The sequence below is a fragment of the Balaenoptera borealis genome (assembly GCF_965194805.1).
Source record: "Balaenoptera borealis genome assembly, chromosome: 1".
Lineage (NCBI taxonomy): Eukaryota > Metazoa > Chordata > Mammalia > Artiodactyla > Balaenopteridae > Balaenoptera > Balaenoptera borealis.
This window is the reverse complement of record NC_138860.1, coordinates 178,512,547-178,534,978: the sequence shown is the minus strand read 5'-3', so window position 1 is coordinate 178,534,978 and position 22,432 is coordinate 178,512,547. Positions and strand designations below refer to the sequence as shown.

The 22,432-nt window shown below is 43.9% G+C and overlaps 1 protein-coding gene across 2 annotated transcripts in view; it reads left to right on the top strand.

The window, feature by feature from the left end:
- The first annotated feature begins 81 nt into the window (after positions 1-81).
- Positions 82-22,432, top strand: part of FAM43B (family with sequence similarity 43 member B) — a 37,252-nt gene continuing 14,901 nt past the window's right edge. Inside the window, exons 1-4 of one of the 2 annotated variants that reach the window (XM_082354185.1) lie at positions 82-8,928; positions 9,182-9,336; positions 10,094-11,448; positions 11,784-21,976. The gene's annotated coding sequence lies outside the window, so the exon portion shown is untranslated. The remainder of the gene's footprint in view (positions 8,929-9,181; positions 9,337-10,093; positions 11,449-11,783; positions 21,977-22,432) is intronic. The other variant, XM_082354186.1, reaches the window with a different exon arrangement.

The following is a 22,432-nucleotide window of genomic DNA, read 5'->3' as shown; positions in this document are numbered from 1 at the left end:
CCTGGAACTGGAAGTGGGGCAGGGCAGAGCAGACCGGAAGGCTGTGTTGCCAGGGTGATCGTCGGGCGTCAGCTGCTTCTGCTGGGGCCGGGTCTCCCATCTCGTACGTGGGGAACGGTTTTGCGAAGCTGAGCGATCGCTTGTCGCTCCATGACCCTTTCGACACTCGGTGCATCGGCCACAACTGTATCGCCCGCGTCGCCACGGTCTCAGTCCTTCTGGTTTCCTGGGGTTATCGCGTTGTTTGACGGGTCGTTTGATGACTCCGCCATTGGATTGGGAGGAAAGAAGAGAATGTCTAGTAAGCACTTGTGAGTATTACACATTTCAGCTTCACGGCAAACCTTGAGTCTTGGCTTTTATTCTTCCTTTTTACAGGTGACAAAATTGAGGCCAGAGAGGTTAGGGGTGTGCTCCAAGTCACACTGCTAATGAGTGCTGGAGAGGAATTTACCAGACAACAGAACTTATTACCTCCAAGAAGGCAGGTTATATCACCAAGGTATTGACAACTCCTTAATCTGCCGTCAAAACATATAACAACGTATTTTATTAACTAATAATTACAGCTACAGGGACTTCCCTGGCGATCCAGTGGTTAAGACGCCTCGCTTCCATTGCAAGGGGCGCGGGTTCAATCTCTGGTCCCGCATGCCGCGCCGCAGCGCAGCCAAAAAATAGGGAGAGAGGGAGGCAGCTCTTGAGTGCCTATTATGCGTCAGGCACTGTGACAAAAAGTTTTACGAACCTCATACCACTTAATCCTCACAGCACAGCTATAGAGCAGATTTCAAACTGTTTTCTGATCTCCTTCATAAAATGATCAAGAGATACCCCAAAATTTTATCCAAAACATCAACCTGCAAAGCATGTGTTCATTCAGCTATCTCCAGGTTCTGTTTTAAATTGAAAATACAGGAATGTACCCAATGGCCAAAATCAATGTACGTAAAATGCATCTAAAAGCTGTAAATTGCTCTAAAAAAGTAAAATCTCTTTATTAAAGCAGCTGGCTATCCATGACATTTTCCTACCCCATTCCTTAATTATGCTAGGAGTCAAATAAGAATTACACTCTATGAACATAGGGTTAGAATCTCCAGATTGTCAACGCCGCCACATGCCTTTGATGATTTTCACCCCAAGGGATGATCATGAATTTGTTACACACACACACACACACACACACTTATAATGAGATCTAACTTTATTTTTTTTAATAAAATTTGTCAGAAGTTTGATAACACATTGTGTTGGCAAAGGTGTGGGGACAGAGACTCCTATTCTTTATGGAGAACCATTAGGCAATGCTGATCACGATTAAAAGTGCCCACACCCATTGACTGAACAATTCCACTTCTAGAAATTCTTCCTGTGTAAATACTCACACATGTGAACATAATAAATATACAGTATAAATTGCAGCATTGTTTTTAATAACAACAGAATGAAAACAAACTAAATGTTTTCAGTAGTCAGTTAAACAAAATTTTAATACATGTGTATATGAGCATAGCAAAGTGAAATAGCAAACTGTAAACTGTTTGAGTGTGATCTCATTGATTCCAGAAAGGAAGGAGAATATATACGTTTGAATAAAATAATATTGGTTGTTTCCATAAGAAGGAATTAGGTGGCTAGAGAACAGAGTGACTCTTCACTCTTTTGTACTTTTTTAATGTGAATGTATGGCATGTTTCAAATTAATAAAACTTGAATTTTAAAAAGAGGAAGATGAACACACCAGTCACTCCACAACCAACGACCTCCTGCATCCAAGGCTCTGGGCTGGACACTAGGAGGCACAACCGTATACAGCCAGGCTCTGCCCTCTGGCTGTTTAGGGTCTGTGGAGAAACAGACCCAGGCAGAGTCATCTATTATCCCAGGTCCAATGGAATTAGGGCAACAAAGGCCTCTGGTAGAGGGATGCAGCTTACTCTCCTCATGAGGGAAGGAATTTGAGTTCTGTAAACAGGATGGTGGGTAGAGTGCCAGGATGGGAGTGGGAAAGACTTTTCATGCAGAGGGAACAAGATGAGCAAAGTGCAAAGCTATCAGGAATTAGCTGGTACAGCCTGAGCCAAGGGCATATGACAGAGAGCAGGGAGCAAGTAATTGAAAAGGAAGGTTGGGACCACATCCTGTAGGTTGCTAATTGCCAAACCAAACATTTTAACTTCATCATTTTGAGGATGGGATCTAGTAAAGCTGTTTGAGAACCCGCAGGGCATGATCTAACCTGTTTGTATGTTTGTTTGTTTTTTAATCATCAAAATTCTTTTTTTTTATACAGCAGGTTCTTATTGGTTATCCATTTTATACATATTAGTGTACATATGTCAATCCCAATCTTCAAAATTCTTGTATTCTTAGATCACAGCAAAGGAAAGCACAAAAAAAAAAAGGCTGTAAAATTGAAAACCAATGGAGAGTCTCCACTGCCAGGGATCCTTGTTTATAGGTTTCTGACTATTTGGGAACTTTTGTTATATTCTCCAGGGGGTTCCTTGGGAGCTCATTTTTAAAAAGTCATTCTTAAATGAAACATTGTTTCTTTTTTTTAATAATTGAAGTGTGGTTGATTTACAATATTATGTTAGTTTCAGGTGTACAGCATAGTGATTCAGTATTTTTGCAGATTTTACTCCATTATAGGTTATTGCAAGATAATGGTTATAATTCCCTGTACTTACAGTATATCCTTGTTGCTTTTCTATTTCATACATAGTGGTTTGTGTCAGTAAATCACATACCCCTATTTTGTCCCTCCCGACTTCCCTCTCCCCTTTGGTAACCACAAGTTTATTTTGTACATCTGTGAGTCTGTTTCTGTTTTGTACGTACATTAATTTGTATTTGCTTTGTATGTACATTAATTTGTATTATTTTTTAGATTCCACATATAAATGATATCATACAGTATTTTTCTTTCTCTGACTTATTTCACTAAGAGTAATATTCTCTAGGTCCATCCACATTGCTGCAAATGGCAGTATTACATTCTTTTCTATGGCTGCATAATATTCATGTGTATATATATATATATATATATATATATATATATATATATATCCCAGCTTCTTAATCCAATCGTCTGTTGATAGGCACTTGGATTGCTTCCATGTCTTGGCCATTGTAAATAGTGCTGCTATGAACACTGAGGTACATGTATCTTTTCAAATTAGTGTTTTTGTTTTTCTGGATATATACCCAGGAGTGGAATTGCTGGATCATATGGTAGGTTTATTTTTAGTTTTCTGAGGAACTTCCATATTGTTTTTCACAGTGGCTGCACCAATTTACATTCCCACCAACAGTGTACAAGAGTTCCCTTTTCTCCACACCCTCTCCAACATTTGTTATTTGTAGACTTTTTAATGATAGTCATTCTGACAGGTGTGAGGTGATATCTAATTGTTGTTTTGATTTGCATTTCTCTAATAATTAGTGACATTAAGCATCTTTTCATGTGCCTGTTAGCCATCTGTATGTCTTCTTCGGAAAAATGCCTATGCAGGTCTTCTGCTCATTTTTTTGATTGGGTTATTTGTTGTTTTGATATTGTTGTATGAGCTGTTTGTATATTTTGGATATTAGCCCCTTGTCAGTCACATCATCTGAAAATATTTTCTCCTATTCCATAGTTTGTCCTTTCGTTTTGTCAGTGATTTTCTTTGTTGTGCAAAAGCTTTTAAGTTTAATTAGGTCCCATCTGTTAATTTTTGCTTTTATTTCTGTTGCCTTAGGAGACTGATGCAAGAAAATATTGCCACAATTTATGTCATAGAGTGTTCTGCCTTTGTTCTCTTCTAAGGGTTTTATGGTTCTTGTTCTTATATTTAGGTCTTTAAACCATTTTGAGTTTATTTTTGTATATGGTGTTGGGGAATGTTCTAATGTGATTGTTTTATATGTGGCTGTCCAGTTTTCCCACTTGTTGAAGAGACCATCTATTCTCCATTGTATATTCTTGCCTCCTTTGTTGTAGATTAATTGACCATAGGTGCATGGGTTTATTTCTGGGCTCTCTATTCTGTTCCAGTGGTCTATGTGTCTGTTTTTGTGCCAATGCCACACTGTTTTGATTACTGTAGCTTTGTAGTATAGTCTGAAGCCTATAAGGGCTATAACTCCAACTTTGTTTTTTTTTCTAAAGATTGCTTTGGCAATTTGGGGTCTTTTGTGGTTCTATATGAATTTTAGGATTATATGTTCTGTGAAAAATGTCACGGGTATTTTGATAGGGATTGCATTAAATCTATAGATTGTTTTGAGTAGTATGACCATTTTAACAATATTAATTCTTTCAATCCAAGAGCACAGATATCTTTTCATGTCTGTATCATCTTCAATTTCCTTCATCAGTGTTTTATAGTTTCCAGAGTGTAGGTCTTTCACCTCCTCCGTTAAGTTTATTCCTAGGTATTTTATTCTTTTCCATGTGATTTTAAACAGAATTTTTTTTTTTACTTTCTCCTTCTGATTTTCATTATTTATTAGTGTGTAGAAATGAAACATATTTCTGTATGTTAATCTTGTATCCTGAACCTTGCTTCATTTATTAGTTCTAATAGCTTTTGGGTGAAGGCTTTAGACTTATCTATATAAAGTATCATGTCATCTGCAAATAGTGACAGTTTTACCTCTTCCCCTCCAGTTTGGATACCTTTAATTTCTTTTTCTTCTCTGATTGCTGTGGCTAGGACTTCCAATACTGTGTTTAATAGAAGTGGCAAGAGTAGGCATCCTTGTCTTGTTCCTGAATTTAGCAGGAAAGCTTTTAGCTTTTCACCATTGAGTATTGCGTTGGCTGTGGGTTTGTCATAAATGGCTTTTATTATGTTGAGATATGTTCCCTCTGTACCCACTTTGATGAGAGTTTTTATCATGAATGAACGTTGAATTTTGTCAGATGCTTTTTCTGTGTCTATTGAGATGATCATGTGATTTTTATCCTTCCTTTTGTTAATGTGGTGTATCACATTGATTGATTTGCGAATGTTGAACCATCCTTGTGACCCTAGAATAAATCCAGCTTGATCATGGTGTATGATCCTTTTTAAGTATTGTTGGATTTGTTTTGCTAAGATTCTGTTGAGGATTTCTGCATCGATATTCATCGAAGTTATTGGCCTGTAATTTTCTTTTTTGGTAGTGTCTGTGTCTGGTTTTGGTATCAGGGTGATTGTGGCCTTGTAGAATGAATTTGAGAGTGTTCCCTTCTCTTCAGTTTTTTGGAATAGTTTGAAAAGGATAGGTGTTAGTTCTTTATATGTTTGGTAGAATTCCCCTGTGAAGCCATCTGGTCCTGGACTTTTGTTTGCTGGGAGTTTTTAAAATTACAAATTCAATTTCACTTCTAGTGATCAGTCTGTCCAGTTGTCTATTTCTTCTTGACTCAGTCTTGGCACGTTGTATGTTTCTAGAAATTTGTCCATTTCTTCTAGGTTGTCCAATTTGTTGCCATATAACTGTTCATAGTACTCTCTTATGATTTTTTGTATATCTGTAGTATCAGTGGTATTTCTTCTTTTATTCTTCAGACCCTTTTACAAGTTCCTTGGGAGCTCATTAAAAGACCATCATTCTGATATGGGGATATATGTATACATATAGCTGATTCACTTTGTTATACAGCAGAAACCAACACAACGTTGTAAAGCAATTATACCCCAATAAAGATGTTTAAAAAAAAAAAAAAACCATCATTCTTTTTGGCGGGAGGGGTTTCCAACATCAGATTTTTTAAATTATTTTTTTAAATTGAATTATAGTTGGTTTACAATGTTTCAGGTGTACAGCAAAGTAATTCAGTTATACATATATATCTATTCTTATATCTATTCAGTTACACATGTATCGATACTTTTTCAGATTCGTTGCCATTATAGGTTATTACAAGATATTGAATGTAGTTCCCTGTGCTATGCAGTGGGTCCTCGTTGTTTATCTATTTTATATATAGTAGTGTGTATCTGTTAATACCAAATTCCTAAGTTATCCCTCCCCCGCCTTTCCCCTTTGCTAACCATAAGTTTGTTTTCCATAAAAGATTGTCATTCTTAAAGCAGTTTGGTTTTAAATAACCCTGCCTTTTTTTTTTTTTTTCCGGCCAAAGGCTGAAATCTTTCATCAGCCAGGCTGAGCTTGATCCTATTGGGATATTTTGAAATTTACATCATGTGGACCTTGGTAGGAGTGATGAAAGATGGGCAATTTCGGCCACAGCCAGATATCCCTAGGGAACCATTCCCAGCTCAGAATGGCTCTCCTCACTGAATCACAAGTTAAGCCTCTGACTTAGAGAAAGTGAGGTAAGTTCCTAAGGTACCAGGCAGAGAATCTAGGGGGAGCAAACCTGGGAGAGATGGGGTTACTAAGGACAACATCACCACTGGAAGCACTGAGTTCCAAACTTAGGCTGTTGGTTTCCCTATGAGTCTCTGGGTAAATGCCCTCATAGGCTGTCCATTCCAGTGAGACACTTGGCAGGGTCCAGGCACCTGATAGACTTGAAAGCAGGCTGGGACTTCCCTGGTGATCCAGTGGTAAAGAATCCGCCTTCAAATGCAGGGGATGCGGGTTTGATCCCTGGTCGCGGAACTAAGATCCCACATGCTGGGGGCAACTAAGCCTGTGCGCTGCAACTACTGAGCTCACGTGCCTCAACGAGAGAGCCCCCATGCTGCAATGAAAGATCCCGCATGCCTCAATGAAGACCCCGTGTGCCGCAACTAAGACTCAACACAGCCAAAAATAAATAAATAAAATGAATAAATATGAAAGCAGGCATCCTGTGCTGATGTTGCCACACAGGTGTGCCAAAGGAAATAGAAAATAGAAAAAGTGTTGACAATCACATCAGGTTATCACTCACTTTCCTTACAGAGCTTTCCCTTGGGAGAGCCCCTAACATAATAATTATTAGGAGTTATTGAATGTCAACATATTTTTAATGAGCATTCAACCCATCCAATGTACTCTCCCAGGTATGGTAGGACCCAGGGATACTATGCTGGACATGCCCCCTGACCTCATGCAGGGTATCAGGGAGACCTTTTTCTTTTTATAATGATTTAAACCCCACCTCATCCCCAGGCGACCACAAATCTGCTTTCTATCACTGTAAGTTAGTTTGCATTTTCTAAAAGTTCGTATAAATAGAATCACATGGTATGTACTCTCTCTTCTCTGGCTTCTTTCTTCAGAATAATTATTTTGACATTTATCCATATCATTGTATATATCACTAATAGTTCATTCCTTTTTTATTGCTGAATAATGTTCCATTGTATGAATACATCACAATTTGTTTATTCATTGACCTGTTAATGGACATTTGGGTTGTTTCCAGGTTTTAACTATTACAAATAAAGCTGCTTTGAACACGCATGTTTAAGTCTTTGTATGGACAAATGCTTTCATTTCTCTTGGGTAAATTCCTAGGACAGGAATGGCTGGGTCATATGGCAGATATATGTTTAACTTTTTAAGAAACTGCCCAGAAGTTCCCAAAAATGGTTGTACTATTTTACATTCCCACCAGTGTATGAGAATCCCAAGTCCTTCACATCCTCAGCAACATTTGGTATAATCAGTCTTTTGATTTTAAACATTCTTAGGTATGTAATGGCATCTCATTGTGGTTTTAATTTGCATTTCTCTAATGACTAATGATGTCAAACATCTTTTATGTGCTTACTTGCCACCCACATATCTTTGTGAGTGAAGTATCTGCTTAAATCTTTTCCCCACTTTTTAATTGAGTTGTTTTCTAATTATTGAGGGTTCTTTGTATATTTTGGATACAAGTCCTTTACAAAATATGTGATTTGCAAATATTTTCTTCAATATCGTGGCTTGACTTCTCATTCTCTTTAATTGTCTTTTGAATAGCAGAGGTTCTTGATTTTTATGAAGTCCAATTTATCGGTTTTTTTCTTTTATGGATCAAGCTTTTGGTGTTGCATTTAAGAAATCTTTGCTTAACCTAAAATCACAATGATTTTTCTCCTATGTTTTCTCCTAAAAGTTTGATAGTTTTAGGTTTTATATTTAGGTCTGTGATCCATTTTGAGTTAATTTTTTTCAGTTTTATTGAGAAATAATTGACATCCATCACTGTGTAAGTTTAAGGTGTACAGCATGATAATTTGATTTACATATATTGTGAAATGATTACCACAATACGTTTAGTTAACATCCATCATCTCATATAGATAATAAAAATAAAAGAAAAAAATTCTCCATGTGATGAGATCTCTTAGGATCTGGTATCTTCACCACTGCCCTATATATCACACAAGTTAATTTTTGTATATGGTGTTCCAGGCACTGCTTTCCATGCCATTCTCCCATCTCCCTACAAAGTAGTTAGGTATTATTTTTATCCCCATTTTACAGATGCGGAAACTGAGGTTCAGTGAGGTGAAGTGGCAGAGTTTACCCAGCTTCATCTTTCTCCAGAGCTACATGCTTACGCACTAAACTATACCGACTTCTATCTCGTTCAGGTTGTTTGGCGCTACAAACAACTTGGTGATTGATGGGAGTCATTTCCTACCCTGAACCACACACGTTATTCCTATTCAGAGAGTTAGTCAATAACAATGCATTTGGGAAACTAGTCTGGAAGACAGGATTCCACCAAGAAAAATGGAAACAATTTGTAAAATTATCTCTAAGGGTCCTTCATCTCCACATTCCATGATCTCTGGGATTTTCCCGGGAACAGGTGCAGTCAATGCGGCAGTGGATACTTTTAGCCACAAGGGGGCGCCAAGAGCACAGGATGTAGAAGGCAAACAGCGAGGGAGAAGGGCCCAGGGCCCAGGGAAGGGAGATGAAGGAATGGCGGGGGCTGGAGATGCAAGCGGAGCCCTGAGGCTGACTGTGGCTCCACACTGAGCTGTATCAGGGACCCAGGTAAGCCTCAAGCCCTGTGACTACCTTTACCTCCAGCCTCACCTGGGAAATGCGGGATCCCCCTCCCTACCCCTCCCCTCACTCCCACCCCTCTCCCCACCCCCATCCCCCATCCCCCCACCCACCCTTAATTATTAACAGCACCTGTTGGTCAGTGGGAAGGACCAGCACCCTGTGTATTAGGAAAGGGTGAATTAGGACAGGCTTGGCAGTCAGGTGTCCTGAGTCCTACATCAGCTCTGCCATTTACTAGCCACGTGATGACTGTCAAGTCCCAGCACCTTCCTGAGTCTCAGTTTCTCATCTGTAAAGTGGGAAGAGAGAAGTAGATGATTCCCCAGGTGTCTTCTAGCAGGGGTTCTATTCAAGCCGCTTGAGAAGTGGAAGAAGAAGCACTCTCCTCCCCAGGTACTGGAAAACTGATATTCTAAACCTTAGTTTTCTCAGCTGGAAAGGGGGGATAATATTCCTGCTCTCTGCACAGGATTGCTGTCGGCCCAGATAAGCTGATGTGTGGGAAAGTGCTGTAGATATATTAGGAATTCTTCTCCTTTTAATTATTATTTGTGTTCTTGGCTTGCAAAAGATAGGCAAGGAAGTGGATGAATGTGAACAATTCTTGTTTTTTAACCAGTTGAATCTGTTCAGCATCATTTGGTAGGTTAATATTATAGTTTCTGGGGGAAAAAAATGTTTACTGTAGTCACCAGATAAACAAATTCAAAGTTTAATAATAAAAGTATGTCTGAATGGCAAATGAGTACCACTCAGACATAAATAATACAGAGGTTCGGAGGAGGGAAACATTGCTATAGGCTCCAAGGTTAGGGAATACGTATAGTAGTTAACACTTACTGAACACCTACTATGTGCCAGGCACTGAGCTAAGCATTATATGTAAAAATCATAAATCTTTGGTTCGAAGGAATTTTGAGGGTCATTCTACAATACCTGTAACTATATTTTTATGTGTATAGTTATTCACTTAAGGTCCATCTCCCCTGCTAACCCCTAAGCTGAGTGACCCCAGGAGCGTTTCTGTCTTGTTAACTGCTGCATCCTCAGTATTTAGCCCAGTACCTGGCATACAGTAGGTGCTCAATAAATATTTGTTGAATAAATAAATAATGAATGAATAGACTCAATCCAAACTCACTCCCAATAGGAGAAGCTCTCTACATTGACCCAGAGAGGGTCATCCAGCCTTTGCTTGAATAGTTCCCCTGGTGGAGAAGTCATCACCTCACAAGGAGTCTACTGCCATCTTGTATCTCTGACACTTCACCTCCTCGGCCCTGGCTCTACCTTCTTGAGCCTCTGTCCATTTTGAGGAAGATGCTGAATATAGAGCCCTTCTGCACACCTCAGTAACTTCCTTTGAGTTCTGTCAACCATGAGCCCACCTCATTCTCATGGAAGTCAGGAGAGAAACATGGTGGCTAGAAAGGGTGCAAGGTCGAATGAAGAGCTTTTCCTTAAGATGGGAGGGAGTTGTCTCTGTGTGAACACATAGGGTGGAACTCGAAAAGAAAACAGACTGTAGATGCTGGAGAGGAAGGGGTAAATGTAGGACCCGCTGTGGGACCCTGTGCTGCAGGGAGGCAGACCTTGGCCTCAGCCCCAGCCAATCATGGTGGTCCCATTGCCCTTGCCAGGGATTGGCTTGGGAATGAGCATGTGATCCAGTTCTGACCAATGAGCTGGATGGAAGGTCTGCTGAGGGGCTTCGGGGAAGTCCTCTCTTGAGAAGCAAAGACATGGTCCCTTTTCTTCCTCTGACAAATGCATCTGGAGGTAATGCAACTGTCAAAGCCATCTTGCTGCCACCAAGACCAATACATGGAGAAGGGCAAGGCTAAGAGAATCATAGAGAAGTGGAGCCAGAGCTTTAATCAAACTGTGCCTGAAGGCACTGCATCCCTGAACTTCTTGTCAACTGAGATAGTAAACCTCATTGTGTAATCCCAGTGAACTGACATTGGTAAGTACCACCACCAAGAGCATCTTAAAAACTAACAGATTTTAAAAACTAGCTGCATTAATGAGGGCTCTTTCAGAGACAAGTGCAAAAGCCCAAATCTAATACACTTAAGAAGAAATAGAATATGTTTGTTCAAATGACTGAAAAGCTCAGGGTTGGCTGGATCCAGGGACTCAAATCACTCTAAGTATATTGTTCCACTCCCTCTGGCCTGCAGAATTTCTGAAAATCAGCTGATAGTCTTATGGGAGTTTCCTTGTATGTTATTCGTTGCTTTTCCTTTGCTGCTTTTAATAGTCTCTCTTTATCTTTAACTTTTGTCATTTTGATTACAGTGTGTCTTGGTGTGTGCTCCTTTTGGGGTTAATCCTGTATGGAACTCTCTGTGCTTCCTGGACTTGGGTGACTGTTTCCTTTCCCAGGTTAGGGAAGTTTTCCACTATTATATCTTCAGATATGTTCTCAGGCCCTTTCTCTCTCTCTTCTCCTTCTGGGATCCCTATAATGCAAATATTAGTGCATGTGATGTTGTCCCAGAGGTCTCTTTTTTTTATAAATTTTTTTTTTTAAACTTTGGGTTTATTTATTTATTTATTTATTTATGGCTGTGTTGGGTCTTCGTTTCTGTGCGAGGGCTTTCTCTAGCTGCGGCAAGTGGGGGCCACTCTTCATCACGGTGCGCAGGCCTCTCATTATCGCAGCCTCTCTTGTTGCGGAGCACAGGCTCCAGACGCGCAGGCTCAGTAGTTGTGGCTCACGGGCCTAGTTGCTCTGCGGCATGTGGGATCCTCCCAGACCAGGGCTCAAACCCGTGTCCCCTGCATTGGCAGGCAGGTTCTCAACCACTGCGCCACCAGGGAAGCCCTGCCCAGAGGTCTCTTAAACTGTCCTCATTTCATTCTTTTTTCTTTTTTCTGTTCAGTGACAGTGATTTCCCCAACTCCATCTTCCAGCTCACTGATCTGTTCCTCTATATCATTTAGTCTGTTGATTCCTTCTAGTGTAATCGTCAGTTACTATATTCTTCATTTCTGGTTGTTCTGTATATTTTCTAACTCTTTGTTTAAAACTTCTAACTTCTCGCTTTGTGCATCTATTGTCCTCCCAAGTTCTTTGATCATCTTTATGATCATTACTCTGAACTCTTTCTCAGGTAGATTGCCGATCTCCACTTCACTTAGTCCTTCTTCTGGGGTTTTATCTTGTTCCTTTGTCTGGAACATATTCCTCTGTCACCTCATTTTGTCTAAGTTGCTATTTGTATTTTTATGTATGTGGTAGGTTAGTTATGTCTCTCGACTCTGGAGAAGTGGCCCTTTGTAGGAGATGTCCTATGTGTCCCTCTCATCACCCAAGCTACATGCTCTAGGGGTTCCTCCTGAGAGGGCTGCATGGGTCCTTCTTTTGTGGAGGGCTGACTGTGTGGACCGTCTGGTAGGCTTGGTTGGCCCCTAGCCCTGTTGGTTGCCAAGCCCTGCCTTGTACAGATGCTGCTGGCTGCCGGTTAGCGGGGCCTGGTCATGAGGAACCTGGCTGCAGAACCCTGGAGGACCCCAGGGCTAGTGCTGGCTCACTGGTGGGTGGAGTCAGGGTTCCAAAGACTCCGGGGCTGTTGCCCACACACTGGTGGGTGAAGCCAGGTCCCAGGGTTAGTGCTAAACTACTGGCAGGCAGAGCTGGGTCCTGGAGTCTGGCTGCAGAGCCCAGGGATCCCAGAGATTGTGTCAGATCACTGGCAGAAGGGGGACCAGTTCCTGACACAACTGGGTATGGGGTCCGGGGTGTCCCAAAGCTTGCGTTGGCCTGCTAGTGGGCAGGACTGGGGCCCAACTAGTCCCAGGGTAGGTATCACGGGCTGTGGGATCATGGTTTTCTACTGTCCAGTGTCTGCCCCCTGGTGGGTGAGGCTGGTCTAGAGGCTAGTGCAGGCTTCCTGGAGGGCAGGGCCTTTGCCTGCCCACTGGTGGGTGGAGCTGGGTCTTGGCCCTCTGGGGGGCAGAGTGTCTGGCAGGCAGACTGTCTAGGGGGCCGTGTCTAGAGGTGACTGTTGGCTCAGGAGGTCTTTAGGCAGCCTGTCTGCTGATGGGAGGGGCTGTGTCCCCGCCCAGTTAGTTGTTTGGCCTGAGGAGTCTCAGCATTGGTGCCCACAGGCTGTTGGGTGGGGTCAGGTCTTGGCACTAAAGAACTAGAGGGAGGATCCTAAGATGTGGGCAGCAGTGCCCAAAGCTCTCAAATATGGCTGCTGCCAGTGTCTGTGTCCCCAGGGTGAGCCACAGCTGCCCCCCCCCCACCCCGCAGGGACTCAAATCAATGTAATCAGTACTCACCTTTCTCTGTCTCACTCCTGTTAGTTCCATTCTTTGACAGTCATTCCCCAGGTCATAAAATGGCCACTGGGAGCCCCGGAACCACATCCTCATAGCTTTGCAACCCCAGCGGAAGAGGACTTTTCTTTTCCACTAGTTTCAAGAAAAGTCCAGGAATCTGAGTCTCATGGACTGCCTTGGGTCACATATCCATCCCTGAGCTAATCACTGAAGCCAGGGGAGGAAAAACACTGACTAGCCAAGAAGTGACATACCCGCTATTAGACGTGTATGAGGAGGGAGGTGTCCAGAGATCAGGTGCTATGCAGTTCAATCCAACAGATACCAGTCGAGTGCCTTCTATGCAACAAGCACTGTTCTAGGCACTGTTACTGGGGAAGGAGGAATGAGTTCTCAGTGTCCATTCTACCAGCCATAAGACAGGTCAGAGTGACAGGAGCTCTGAGAAGGTTACAAATGATATCTGACCAAGTTATAACCAATACAGTCATGTTTTCTAATTCATAGCTTCTGTTATAACCAAGCCAGTGGTTGGCAGTTGTGAAATGGGCTACAGTTTACCTTCTTAGCCTAGAAATCCACTGACTTTGACCCACTTGTCTGTGTTCTTCAGGATATTCTCATTAATATTTAAATGGGGCTTCCCTGGTGGCGCAGTGGTTGAGAGTCCGCCTGCCAATGCAGGGGACACGGGTTCGGGCCCTGGTCTGGGAGTATCCCACATGCCGCGGAGCAACTAGGCCCATGAGCCACAACTACTGAGCCTGCGCGTCTGGAGCTTGTGCTCCGCAACAAGAGAGGCCACGATAGTGAGAGGCCCGCGCACCACAATGAAGAGTGGCCCCCCGCTTGCCGCAACTAGAGAAAGCCCGTGCACAGCAACGAAGACCCAACACAGCCAAAAATAAATAAATAAAAATTTTTAAAAATATATATATATTTAAATGTATTTGGCTAATTTGATCAACTAATATGTTGATCAAATAGAAACTAATATGTTTCTAACTTGCAATTACAAAATATAAGCAGAGTTTTTATTAGCCAAGAATTCATTCAGTTACAAGTCATTGAAACTTAACTCAGGCCAAGACTAGGCAATGAGGAGTCTAGGGTACAAATTTAAGGACACTCATTCTCAGGAGCATACAAGCAAGCTTGCCTTGCTGTAGTCCTTGCCAGACCCAACTCAAACTAGCTTAAGTCAAAATGGAAGAATTATAGACCCAATATTCTAAGTAGGAAAAGCATAGTTGTGAAGCTGGCCTCTAGGACACATGGATCCAGGGCTCAAATTCACCAGTATTTATTCATTCTCTTCTTTTCTCCCATTCCCCTCTCCCTCCTCCCCTCCTTTGCTTTCCTCTGCCTGTTTGCTTCAGTCTCTCCTAGCACCATTAGTCTTTCTCCTTTCAATTAGATCATAGTTGCAAGAAGTATCAGGTTAAGCTCTTCATCGTGCAAAAAGAACTGGGGCAGGGTGGGGAGGGGGATGGATGACAAGGGAAAAATCTCAGGGAAGACCTCACATTGGCTGTCTTGGGTCATATGTCTTTGCCTGGACCAATCACTGTGGCCAAGAGATAGGATAATGTGGTTGCGCAATCTGGGACATGTGCTCACCCTTGTGGTCTAGAGGCTGGAGGTTGGGATTGGAAGAGAGGAGGGTCTGATGAGCAGACAAAGACAACTCTCAGTGTTTTAAAACTGAAACACTCTTGGGACTTCCCTGGTGGCACAGTGGTTAAGAATCCACCTGCCAATGCAGGGGACACTGGTTCAAGCCCTGGTCCAGGAAGATCCCACATGCCGTGGAGCAACTAAGCCCATGCACCACAACTACTGAGCCTGCGCTCTACAGCCTGTGAGCCACAGCTACTGAGCCCGCGTGCCACAACTACTGAAGCCCACGCGCCTAGAGCCCGTGCTCCACAGCAAGAGAAGCCACTGCAATGAGAAGCCTACGCACCGCAATGAAGAGTAGCCCCTGCTCACTGCAACTAGAGAAAGCCCGCACACAGCAACGAAGACCCAACGCAGCCAATAAATAAATAAATAAATTTACAAAAAAAAAACCCAAAACCGAAACACTCTAGCCTTTATTATTTTTCTATTGAAACAATTATTATTAAACAACACAGTTTGATAACCTGAGGTTCCTAAAAAATGCACCAGTTGAGTTACAGAAAAATAGATTCCACCCAGGGTCAGGGAGAGGTAGTGGAGGAAAAGGCTGAAAAGACACATTAGAGCAAGATCATGGAGGTCCTTTCAATATTTCAATAAATTTGTATCAGAAGACTTAGGTGCCAGGAACCGTGGAGTCCGGACTCTCTTCTGTTAGCAGCACGGAGCTTTTGAGCAGAGGCATGTCAGAGTAAAAGAAACTGCTGAAAAGTCACCAAACTGTGTGACCATCACCTGTCAGGACTGGAAGAGAGATAACAAAACCCATGTGCTAGAGAGGACTGCAGATGAATTTCAGGCTCAAACCTGAGAGAGACAAGGAAAAAAAGACCACTAAGGCAACCAATCAGCTGAAAAAGCCAAGTATCTTCAGCATTTACCCCCCCGAAATCCCTTAATCTGTGAGCAACTTGGAACTCATTGCTCCTGTGGCCCTGAGTTTCCAGCTCGCAGGTTGAAAGCCTTGCAGTAAACTCATCTTTCTGCTTTGTTGTATTCAGTGTACAGAGTTTGGCTTGTCCAGAATGGACAAACTGAAGGATCACCAGCCCTAACAGTATGTAGTAGTACAACCTTGCTGATGAGGATACTGAGGCTCCGAGGGGGCCACACAGCTAGAAAGTGATGGAGCCTTGATGTGACGTGAACCCAGGTAGTGTGGCTCCAGAACCCACCCTCTTAAACACTAACCAATCTGCCACCCAGTGCGGAGAAACCCCTCAAAATCCTTGTAACTTGAACCACACCCTGTCTCTAATGGGAAAGGCTGCACTTCTTCAGAGAAGAAATAGGAGGAGTCCAAGCCCAAGAAGATTCTCTGAGGTCTCAGGCTCAGTTACTAATGAATATTGGGAATGAAAAAAGGGAAATCTCATACTTCCTTGATTCTAAGACACACCATCAATTTAATTGGGACTAGGAAAAGAAACATTTCATTGAATATATACTTGATCATAAAACACATCCTGATTTCAGAAACATTATAATGGGGAAAATGTTCATCTTCAGTTGAGGCAATGGAGTATGTTGTGAAAAATGCCTTTGAGAGACTTGTCAGAGATCTTTTCTTAAATCTTCCTCAAATGTATATAGTTTGGTCAATCTTTTCTGTAAAAGAACTTAAAACAAGGCTGGGTTCTTTGTTTTCCACTCCCACCTACATCTCTGCCAGAGTTAATCACTCCCTTCCTTCCTGTGCCTTATGTACGCCTTTTTCTTTCAAGCTTCAGAGTAATTTGTGTGTTTACTTATCTCCTCTGTAAGGTTCTGGATTGGAGAATGGGGATCACATCCTGAATCACGTCCTATTTGCCTCAGAGGCCCCAGCACAGGGCCTGGCTCTTAGTGAATATTTACTGAGGGGACACATGAATGAATCAATGAGCAAATAAATGCAAGAATGAGGGAAGAGTGATACCTACACCTTTCAGATCCTCAGCCCACAGGGTTGTGCGTGTGTGTGTATGTGTGTGTGTGTGTGTTACCATGTATCTCCCTGGTAGAACCCAAGCAAGTCTCCAGAGGTTTGAACATCAAAGACAGGAGAGGCAGGAGACAGATCTCCGTTCAAGCATGGGGGGTGGGGTGGAAGGCACTGCTTATGCGACCTTATAGAAAAGAGCTGCTTTTACACTGGAGGAGGTGTCCAGCCTCTGACCCTGCTATTGCCCCAAATCGCAACGTCTCATCAATTCTGGAAGGAAACCTGGTGCTGCTAAGCTCACCTTCCCCCTCCTCAACTCAGGCAGGAAGAAGGCAAGACACATTTTCTCCCCAAAATATGCAGAATGGTGGTTGCCATGAGCACTGGGATCCGCATGTTACTTGACATCGTTTTTTTAGAAGTCCGGTTGCCATGGTAACAAAATACCATTTGCGAGACTGAAGATGAATCTCCGGCTCAAATCTGAAAGAGAGGAGGTTCTTTCTGGACATCTCCTGGAGTGGTGGGGCGGGACGAAGCCTTCCACCTCGGGACTCTGATAAACATCAAAGCATTCAATCAAATTGCACTGAAGCAGCCTGAAAAAAAAACGGCTGATGGAAGGAAAATGCAGCTCCTATCAGGCTGCCTGGATTGGGGGGCTGCCCAATGCACTCCTCAAAGTTACTCCAGGCGCTGTTGACACCGCCTGGCACATAGTGGGTACGTGCTTTCAAACAGAGTCGCTGTTGCTGGTGGTACATATCTCAAGAACAGGCAAACACAGCCATGGCCAAAACAACAGATGTTCATTCAAAAAAATATTTATTGAGCATCTACTACTAGCCATGGATGGTTCTAGGTACTGGGGATACAGACCAAAATCCTCCTTGAGGAGTCCAAATCCTCAAGGAGCTAGATGATAAACAAATAAAGAAGTAAAATATGGTTTAGCAGAAGGTGGGTAGGTGGAATAATACTGCCCTCCAAAGATGTCCACATCCTAATCTCTGTGAATTTGTGAATATGTCACCTTACGTGGCAAAAGGGATTTTGCGTATGTGATCCTGAGATGAGGGTACTATCCTGGAGTATCCAGGCGGGCCCAAGGTAATCACAAGGATGTTTATGAGAGGGAGGCAGGAGGTCAGAGGGAGAAGATGCTATGCTGCTGGCTTTAAAGGTGGAGGAGGGGCCACGAGCCTAGGAATGTCGGCAGCTCTAGAAGGTAGAAAAGGCAAAGAAATAGATTCTGCCCTAGACCTTCCAAGAGGAACACAGCTCTGTGGACCTATCTTGGGCTTCTCACCTCCAGGAGTGTAAGAGGATAAATTTGTGTTGTTTTAAGCTTGCGGTCATTTGTTACAGGGACAACAGGAAATGAACGCAGATGGTGACAAGGGTCAGTGGGGAAAAATACAGCAGAGGATGAGGGCAGAGAGTGCTGGCACAGGGTCGGGGTCAGGGGGTCACAGTTTTAAATGGAATGGTCAGCACGCTGGTCTGAGAAGGTGGCATTTGAGCAAAGATGTGAAGGCAGAGATAAGGGGATCTGTGGGTGTCTGAAGACTCCCAGGTGGAGGTGTGCCTGGCCCGTTAGAGGACCAGCAAGGAGGCCAGTGGGGAGTGATCACATCAAGGAAAAGGACAGCAGGGGACAAGTTCAGCTAGGCTGCTCATTTGAGGCCTGGTAGCCCATGGGGAGTGCTATAGACCGAATATTTGTCTCCCCCCAAAATTCATGTGTTCAAATGTGTTCTTCAATGTGATGATATTAGGAGGTGGAGCCTTTGGGAAGTGACTAGGTCATGAGAGTGGAGGCCTCATGGATGGGATCAGTGCCCCTGTGAAGGAGACCCCAGAGAGCTCCCTCAGCCCTTCCACCACGTGAGGACACAACGAGATGACCGTCTATGAACCAGAAAGTGGGCCCTCACCAGGCATCGAATCTACCTGTGCCTTGACCTTGGACTTCCCAGCCTCTGGAACTGTGAGAAATGAATTTCTGTTACTTATAAGCCACCCGATCTATGGTATTTTGTTACAGCAGCCCAAACAGACTATGACAGGGAGCCACTGAAGGGCTTTGAGCAGGGGAGGGACCTGATTGGATTTACCTTCTAGAAGGGTCCCTGTGTTGAGAATAGACTGAGTAGGGCCCAGGGCAGAGGCAGAACAGCAGCGAGGAGGCTGCTGCATCCCTCTCCAGGCAGGAGGTGAAAGTGGGTGGACCCGGGTGGGAGGAGTGGAGGTGGCAGGAAGGGGTCACATCCTGGATGTGCTCGGAGGGGACCTGACACGAACTGGTTCAGATTGGTTAAGGGTGTGAGGGAAAGACAAGAGTCAAGATCGATGCTAAAATTCTCGGCCTGAGTAACTAACTGAGAGGCTGGCATGGCCATCCCTGGTTTTGGTCATTTTAATTTTGAGAAGTTTATTTGACCTCCAAGTGGAGGGTAGGAAAGAATCTGGATTCAGGAGCGGTCCAGGCTATAGACAGAATTTGGAGGTGGTTAGCTTATAAGACGGTATTTCAAGCTAAGAGCCTGGATGAGATCACCAAGGGAGCATGGGGCACTCCAACATCTCAAGGTCAAGGAGATATGGAGAACTCAGCAGAGGAGGCTGAGACGAGTGGCCATTGAGAGCAGAGGACACCAAGTGAGGACACAAAGGCAGTACGTTCAGGAGGAAGGGGTGAGCTGTATCAAACGCCGCTGAGAGCCCAGGAAGGTCAGCACTGAGAATCCACCACTGGATTTAGCAGCTTGGCAGTTGCTGGTGACCTTGAGAAGCTCAGTGGCAGCCAAGGCTGGATGTGAGCAGATCCAAGAAAGTGAGAGGCAAGAAATTGGACCCAAGAAGCAAGAGAGCACTTTTTCTAGTTTTGCTGTAAAGAAAAGCAGAGAAATAGGCATTGGCTGGAGAGAGGATGTCAGATCGAGACGGGGTTTTATTTCGGTTTGGTTTTGTGTGATGGGAGAAATGATAGCATGCTTGTGTGCTGACGGGAAAATGATCCAAAAGAGGGGGTGTGGGTACTGATACCACAGAAGGAAGTGCAGGGGCTCTCTGGAGTGACGACCTTGAGGACATGAGCAGGGACAGGCTCCAAGCTCCAGTAGAGGGGCTGGCTTTGGGCTGTTGGTCTAAAGTGGTGAGAGGGAGGCAGGATATGAGCACAGATGCAGGTGGGCAGGTGGATGCACGGCTGAGTCTGAGGATGTTCTCTTCTTATTGCCCCAATTTTCTCGGGGAAGCAAGAGCCTCAGCTGAGAGTAAGGACAAGGAAGGAAGTGTGGGGATTTGAAGAGTGAGGAGGAGGTGTGAGATCATCATGCAGGAGAGGGAGAGTGAATGGACTAGGGAAATGTAGTAGAATTGCCTGGCGGTTTAAGAGTCTACTCAAGCCCAGTGGTCATGAATGTGGAGCGAGCTGTGGTTTCTGTCTTTCTCCAGCCAGGCTGAGCTGCGTGGGTACAGACACGGAATAAGTAGACAGTTGGATGAAACGAGATTTGGGATTTTGCTCAGGTTAGTAAAATAACCCGGAGGACGGGAAAAGCATTTGAGGGGTTTGTGGGAGGCAAATTAATGGCCCCCCCGCAAATGCCCACATCCTTATCCTTGGAATCTCTGAATATAGCAGACTACATGGCAGAAGGGAATTAGAAATAAGGCTGCAGATAGAACTAAGGTTGCCAATCAGTTGTCCATGAAATGCGGAGGTTATCCTGTGTTGTCCAGATAGGCCCAAGGTAATCGCAGGGGTCCTTATAAGCAGAAGAGGAAGGAAGGAAAGAGAGAACCAAAGAAATGGCAGCATGAGAAAGACTCAGCCCAACGTTGCTGGCTTTGAAGATGGAGGCAAGGGCAATGAGCCAAAGGATACGAGTGGCCTCTAAGAGCTGGAAAAGGCAAGGAGACAGATTCTTCGCTAGAGCCTCTAGAAGGAACGTGGCCCTAGTGACACCTTGATGTTAGCCCAGTGAGACCTACTTCAGACTTCTAACCTCTAGAACTATAAGAGAATAAAGTTCTATTGTTGTAAGCCATCAAGTTTGTGGCAGTTTGTTACAGCAGCAACAGGAAACTAATACAGGGATATGCAAGGAAGTTGTGGGATTTAAGCTGAGGGAGGAGGGAAATGAGCTATGAGAAGGATGGAAAGGTAGCAAGATCCGTGAATTGGAGGCCCAGGTGGGGTCAAAGCAGTGCTGGAGATGAGACACTAGAAGGTAAGTTCCTACACTGTGGGATGCTTTAAATTGACATTATGTAGGGGTTGCAGTTTTTGATAATGGCAAGGTCAAGGGTATGACAGTGGGGATGAGTACTGAGATGGGTGGAAGACAGGATCCTCAGAGGAGGGACCGGGAGGTGGGAATGTTAGAGGATCACTTTGTGGATATTGAAGTCACCAAGAATTAAGCAGGAGTGGCAGAGCAGAGAACACTGAGCCAGGAGCTCAGATGTTAGGAATGAAGGCCCCTCGAGCTGGTAGATGACTGTAGCAAAGAGGAGTATTGGATGGCATGGTCTAGTGACCTGGGAGATTTTAGGGAGGAAAAGGGGATTTTGATTTGGGAGCAACAAGGACATCTGTCCCACTGCTGGTCCAGTGGTTAGAGGTGTGGGACAGAAGCCACCCTTCCCTGGAGGGGGCTGCAGGAAAACATCGCATGGGAGCACCATCATTTAACCCCTATTGATGTGTCCTTCTTAACCCACCTCCAAAATGCCTCCCAATGATCCAATTTCCCAGCACTCACCCTGATGTAGTCCCCTCCCCAACTGGATCAGGGCTGGCCCTGTGTGACCAATAGACTATGGCAGAGAAACACTCTGCAGCTTCCATTTTGGCCTCCTGGCTCATTCACTCTGGGAAAAATCAGCCACCAGGCCATGAGGGCACGCAAGCAGAGCTATGAAGAGAAACTGAGGCCTCAGCCAATGGCCAACAGCATCTCGCCAGGCACACGGGTGAGCCGTGTCTGAGTGGACCCTCCAGCCCCGGTCGACCCTTCGGATGACCGCAGCCCCAGCCAACATCTGACTGAAACCTCATGAGAGACCCCAACAACTGCCCTGCTGAGCTGCTCCCAAATTCCTGAGCCACAGAAACCGGGAGAGGTAATGAAATGATTATTGCTGTTGTAAGCCACTATGTTTTGGGGTGATTTATTACCCATAGATAATGAAGACACTAATTCTTTATTACTTAATAGTCCCTCCCCCAACAACTCCTCTATGTTTCTAAAGAAATGACTTCCTCAGGTAAGTGGCCTCTGATCCCCTTGACTAAGTTAGGAGCCCCTTTCAGAGCGCTCCATCCTCTCGCCACATAATTACATAATTATTTGCATAATAGTTCATACTGTATATTCCTGTGACACACAGCCCTCTCCCAAGCAGGACTGTAAGCTCCAGAGGAGAGGGCCCACGTATTCCTTGCTCTCTTCTGTACCCTGTGCCTACATATCAAGTGGTCAGAAATCGTTTGTTGAATGGCTGATTGAGTGAATGAAGATATAACATAGATAAAAAATAACGACCTACTGTATAGCACAGGAAACTATATTCAGTATC